We start from the raw sequence: 7,184 nt of genomic DNA on the forward strand, positions 1-7,184 counted from the left end.
TGCAAAGTGTTAATGCCCAAAGGCAGACACTTAGTAGTCTCTGTTGCCAGTAACAGAAAGCAGGGACAGTCTGAGTGTCCGAGTAGTCTGCTTTGATCTCTCTTCTGTCCTCCAAGATCTTATTCCAAGTGTCCAGGTTTTTGTCAATAGCTATGCAAGGAAGCTTAAGAGGTGGGGGTAACTCACCACGGCTCCACAACTGTGGCTGTGGTGGTAGCAGTGGCAGAAAAGGTAGCATGGATCTTTTCTGCTTGTAGGGCCTACTGCTGGCAGATAGGCTTCTTGATGAGCTGCCTGAAGGCTCCTTAGCCTGTTTCTCTTTGCTGCATAGCTATGTGTCCCTCACAGGCTGATGCTTTTCACCAACACTTCCTTTGCTGACATCACGCCTGAAGGCTCACCACCTGGTATCTCCTTCCTGGATAGGTCTGATATGCTCTCAGAAGACTCATGGTTTTCACCCGACACTTCCTTTGTTGATGTCTCCTGAAGTAAGAGAGAGCGTGGGGTTGGGTCGGAAAGCACGGCTGCATCTGTGTGAGGCAAGACATCTCTGGCAGGGCCCTGCAAGGAGGTGACTACATGGCCTTCAGGGGAGAAGTTAATCAGAGACTTGTATTATAGTGCATTATTGTAATGATTTTTATATGAATATTATTGGGTTGTGGAACAAATCATCTGAGTTTCCATTATTTATTATGGGGAAGTTGGCTTTGATAGACAAGTGCTTTGGATGACAAGCATGTTTCCAGAACAAATTATGCTCACGAACCAAGGCTTAATGTATTTATTTTTTCATATTTAATATAACACTGAGCATAATTAATATCTTACAAAATTAGCTTTAGTGCTCTGGTTATGAAAGCTTTTATAGTAAGTTAGAGCAAACTTGGACTTCCAACCCCAACAAACTTGGGGGTTGATAAGACAAAAGGTTTTGCTCAGAAGCTAATTCTGTTTGAAAAAAAGGAGAAATATTATAAGCCCTTTCTAATCTCTCTAAGAGCAAAAATCATTTCCAGATAAGTCGTTTAACCACAAGTCCTTTGATATCATTTGAGTTCAGTAAGGAACAGTTTCTTGGCAGTGTTTGAACAGAAATAGAAAGCCTGTACAAATTTTGGGCAAAGATTTCTTATCAGAACTCTGAAAGAGATGGTGATGTCAGATATATTTGAAAACAATAAATGACAATAATGTTATTTCCATCGTTTTGTTTCTCAGGGAGGAAAAATTAAGCATATGATGCAAGTTGGGGCTTCAGGACAATACAAGGAAATTTGGCTAAGGATATCCCAGAAAAATCTCCCTTTTAATTTCTCTTGTCAAATGGGAGTAGACAGATACAATGCTTTTTTGAAATATAGACCATTCTATTACTTGTCCTTGCAGGCAAAATATATTAGATGGCAAACGGTTATTCCAAGATGATTTGCCTTGGCAGAAGCAAACATATTGAGACAGAATTTGTTAAGACAAAATATTTTTAAATGATTAATTTAGTCATTAATAAAAAATATTTTTATAATAACTGCAAATTATAATTTCCAGGAAGACTCCTTCTCATTTGACAATTTATGAAGCAACAATCTTCATTTACAGTGTATAGTCTTGGATGGAGTTGGCAGTAGTGACAATGAACCAGAGATGACACCCTGTGGTTCAACACTCCATCCCTGATCCCTTGTCTTGCTCACCAATAATATGTTGTAATTCTTACAGAGTTACTATGGAGGGAAGACTGAGTGACCCATGGAACTCGTTAAACGAAATTTTTTCCCCTAAAATATTTTTTTTCTCCTTGTTTTCAACCCCTATTCTCTCTTCTCGTGACTATAAACAGGGCTCAGCAGAAGCATACTGGCCTCATGCAGCCCTTCTTTGGACAGTTTTTTCTTGATCATTCTGTTCAAGCATTTCATGCATTTCACCTTTTGCTTTCTTGAAGTGTATCAGAATCTTTCTGTAATTGATGTAATTGATGACTCACATTCTCTTGGCTTTGATTGGTATTAATTTTATTTCTACACTTGTATTAAATATGGTTTCAGGAAGAACAGAAAGTAAATGTGTTTTTCTAGTCTGCTGCATTGAACTGAAAATGCCTGTTGTTTTTAACATCCAACATTCCCATATGAAAAAAAACCCAATCTTAACATTCATATTCAACGTTTCTTGAGAAAACACTAAGGATTTAGGATGTGGTCATTTCTAAAGGGAAAATAATACCTATCTCATGGAGTTGACTTGAGGACTAAATGAGATAATGCACATGAAAATGATTTGTAAAGTTTAACATTGTCTAAGAGACTTGTGTGAGAGGCAAGATGGTGGAGAAGTAGGGAGCTCTGTACTTTTTACCTACCCACATCTCTCAAGCAAAGATGGGCTGAAGCCATAAGACACTAAACCGCAAGAGTCTGGGAAGAAAAGAGACAGCATCCACTAAGAAGACAACCTCATAGGTGCATGATTGAAAACTGGGGAAGGTTAAAAATGGGCTGGAAACCAGAGGCACAGAGGGGAAGGAGCCCACTCCTCAGAGAGCCGCAGAGAGGTGAGGGAAAGAGAAAGAGCTGTTGAAACTGCTCATAAGAACTGTCCCTGAAGAGAAAAACCTCAGCCTGGGATGGAAAGGGATCCTATCATCCCATCTCTAACCTCATGAGGAGAGAGATCCTATCTCTACTTGTGGTGCTTTCTTTGGTGTGGGTGCCCCGGTCCCAAGCGGTGCTAGGAGAAACAGCTCGCCTACTCCACCTACTCAATCCCTGGCTAGAAAGCAGCCTGACTTGCGGGATTAAATTTTGGGTGGTATCATTAAAGCGTGTGGACTACAATCTGGAAACAAAGTGGGGTTTGGGGCAAAGAACACGGTTCATCTTGGCTATGCCGGAGGCACTGGGAGATCGGACTGGAAGAGAGATTTGCAATGAATGATTTCAGAAGGGACTGGGGCACCGCCATTTTTCTCCCCCAACCACCAAGGTGGGGCCTTAGGGAACAAGCCACAAGACCCGCAGTAAGGAGGAGAACTGCCTAACCAAACCACACCCATCTGTGTGGGAGAGCTGCTTTTTTTTTTTTTTCCAGAGCCAGGGACAACACCAACTTTGATTAACTCTAGATCAATTCTTGCTATTCAGATATATTCTCCCTTATCTCATTCTTCTCTCTCCCCTCCACTGGACTGGGCACTCTGGTCATTGGTTTGCTTAAACAGGCACATTTCCTCCATTCTCTTGTTGCATATTCTACACCACTATCCTTACCTTCCTCTCTCTCTGGAATAATCAGACTATATAGTTTCTTTGAGTAACATTATTTTCATTTCTTTCTCCTCGCCTCCTACACTATTCTCCTCTTCCTCTCTCTGAACGAAGCCTTTTAGTCTCTCTGCCTGGTCAATGTTCAATTTTGCTTTCTCCCCGCCCTGTCATTTCTCTCTTTGTATATGCTCATCCATCAGCACTGCCTCCACCCTGATCTTTACTTGTAGCTGGGAATTCTGTTTTTCTGCTTTAGACTGTACTTTGTCTTTTGTCATTGTTGCTGTTGGGTCTTTCCCCCCCTTTTGGTGTGCTTGTTTGTTTGATTTGTCTGTACGGTTGCGTGCTTTTGTTCCCTGTGTGTTTGTCTGTCTGTTTTCAATTTCAGGGCTACCTCAAGAAACAAGCCAAAATACACAAGGGGGAGAGTCACAAATATCACTACAAGCAGGGAAATAAAATAAGCGAAGGCACAACAAGAGAGACCAAGGGACACCATTCAAAGAACACTTCCTGAACAGACACGCCCTGGACAGTCAATGAGCCTCCTTTAATATAGCAGAACTCGCAGAGGCAGAGTGCATAACAAGCTTTTAAAACTGACAAGAGACAGAAAGGAGGCCAAAATGACAAAACAGGAGAACTCTCCTCTAAGGATATTCCAGGAAGAAACGACAGCTAAAGAATTGGTCAAAACAGATATAAGCAACATAACTGACCAAGAATTTAGAACAATAGTCGTAATATTAATTGCCGGGCTTGAAAAAGGCACGGAAGACATGAGAGAAGCTATTGCTACAAAGATTATGGACCTTAAAAATAGTTGTGATGGATTAAAAAACGCTATAAATGAGGTGCATAATACAATGGAGGTGGCCACTGCAGGGACTGAAGAGGCAGAGAGGTGAATAGAATTAGAGGACACAATTATAGAAAAAGAGGAAGCTGAGAAAAAGAGAGATAAACTGATCCAGGAGCACAAAAGGAGATTTTGAGGACTGAGTGATGCAATCAAATGGAACAATATCTGTACCATAGGAATTCCAGAAGAAGAAGAAGAAGAAGAGAGAAAAAGGAGCTGAAGGGGTACTTGAACAAATTATAGCTGACAACTTCCCCATTCTGGGGAAGAAAACAGAAATCCAAGAGGCACAGAGAACTCCCCTCAGATGTAACTTGAATCGATCTTCTGTGCAACATATCATAGTGAAACTGGCAAAATATAAAGACAAAGAAAGAATTCTGAAAGCAGCTAGGGATGAAAGGACCCTAAAATACTAAGGGAGACCTATCAGAGTAGTAGCAGATCTATCTGCTGAAACTTGGCAGGCCAGAAAAGAATGGCAGCAAATCTTCAATATGATGACCAGAAAAAATATGCAGCCAGGAATCCTCTATCCAGCAAGCCTGTCATCCAGAAGAGAAGGAGAGATAAAGGTTTTCCCAAATAAACAAAATTGAAAGAATTCATCAGCACTAAATCAGCCCTAGAAGAAATCCTGAGTGGGACTCTATGAGGGAAATGTTGCAAAGAATCCAAAATACCAGAGACACCACTACAAGCATGAATCCTACAGAGAACACAATGACTCTAAACCCATATTTTTCAATAATAACACTGAATGTAAATGGACTAAATGCTCCAGTAAAACACATAGGGTATCAGAATGGATAAAAACACAAAATCCATCTATTTGCTGTCTACAAGAGACTCATTTTAGACCCGAGAACACCTTTAGGTGGAAAGTAAGGGGATGGAGAAGTATCTATCAATCTGCTAGTAGTCAAAAGAAAGCCAGAGTAGCCATTTTAATATCAGACAGACTGGAGTTTAAAGTATACGGTGGTAACAAGGAATGAAGAAAGGCATTATATAATAGTTATAGGCTCTATCCCTCAGGAAGAGCTAACAATTATAAATGTCTATGCACCGAATTCAAGAGCACCCAAATACATAGAACATTTAATCACAAATAGAAACTATCTTATGGATAAGAATATGCTAATAGCAGGGGACTTTAATACACCACTTACACCAATGGATAGATCAACTAGACAGAAAATCAGTAAAGAAACAATGGACCTGAAGAACACATTGGACCAGATGGATTTGACACATACATTTAGAACACTACATCCTGAGGCTATGGAATTCACTTTCTTCTCAAGTGTGCATGGCACATTCTCCAAGATAGATCACATACTGGGTCATAAAGCATCTCTCAATAAAAATAAAAGAATTGACATCATACCATACACACTTTCAGATCATGATGCTATGAAACTTGAGAACAATCACAGGAAAAAGTTCGGAAAACTCCAAAAACATGGAGGTTAAAGAACACCCTACTAAAAGAACGAATGGGCCGATCAGGCAATTAGAGAAGAAATTCAAAAATATATAGAAACAAATGAAAATGAAAATACAATGATCCAAACTCTTTGGAATGCAGCAAAGGCAGTTCTAAGAGGAAAGTACGTTGCACTCCAGGCCTATTTCAGGAAACTATAAAAATCTCAAATACAAAATCTAACAGCACACCTAAAGGAATTAGAAGCTGAGCAGCAAGAGTACTTCAAACCCAGCAGAAGAAGAGAAATAATAACGATCAGGGCAGAAATAAACAATATAGAATCCAAAAAAACAGTTGAACAGGTCAATGAAACCAAGACGTGGTTTTTGGAATAAATAAATAAAATTGATAAACCTCTAGCCCAGCTTCTCAAAAAGAAAAGAGAGAACACCCAAATAGACAAGGTCATGAATGAAAATGGATTTATTACAACCAATCCCTCAGAAATACAAGCAACTATCAACGTATACTATGCAAATTATATGCCAAAAACTGGACAACCTAGAAGAAACAGACAAATTCCTAAACACACATGCATTACCAAAAATCAAATGGGAAGAGATAGAAAATCTGAATAGACCCATATATAGTGAAGAAATTGAATCAGTTATTAAAAATCTCCCAACAAATCGAGACCTGGGCCAGATGGCTTCCCTGGGAGATTCTACCAGACATTTTAATCAGAGTTAGTACTCATTCTTCTCAAGCTATCCTAAAAAAATAGAAATGGAAGGAAAACTTCTGGACTCATTGTACGAAGCCAGCATCGCTTTGATTCCCAAACCAGACTGATACCCAGCAAAAAAAGAGAACTACAAGCCAATATCCTTGATGAATACGGATGCAAAAATCCTCAACAAGATGCTTGCAAATCGAATTCAATAGCACATATAAAGAATTATTCACCATGATCAAGTAGGATTCATTCCTGCGTTATAGGGCTGGTTCAATAATCGCAAATCAATCAATGTGATACATCACATTAACAAAAGAAAGGATAAAAACTATATGATCCTGTAGATAGATGCAGGAAAAGCATTTGACAAGATACAGCATCCCTTTTTAATAAAGACCCTCAAGAAAGTCGGGATAGAAGGAACTTATGTAACCATCATAAAAGCTATTTATGAGAAGCCCATAGTTAATGTCATCCTCAGTGGGGAAAATCTGTGAGCTTTCCATTGAAATCAGGAACACGACAGGGATGTTTACTCTCAGCACTGTTGTTTAACATAGTGCTGGAAGTCCTAGCATCAGCCATCAGACAACAAAAGGAAATTAAAGGCATCAAAATTGGCAAAGATGAAGCCAAACTTTCACTTTTCGCAGATGACATCATACTCTACATGGAAAACTCAACAGACTCTACTAGAAGCCTACTATAACTGATCCATGAATTCAGCAAAGTCACAGGGTACAAAATCAACGTACATAATTGGTAGCATTTTTATACACCAATAATGAAGCAACAGAAAGAGAAATCAAGAAACTGATTCCATTCACAACTGCACAACAAAACATAAAATACCTAGGAATAAACCTAACCAAAGATGTAAAAGAT

The sequence above is a fragment of the Hyaena hyaena genome, unplaced genomic scaffold (genome assembly GCF_003009895.1).
Source record: "Hyaena hyaena isolate Hyena2069 unplaced genomic scaffold, ASM300989v1 scaffold_881, whole genome shotgun sequence".
Taxonomy (NCBI): Eukaryota; Metazoa; Chordata; class Mammalia; order Carnivora; family Hyaenidae; genus Hyaena; species Hyaena hyaena.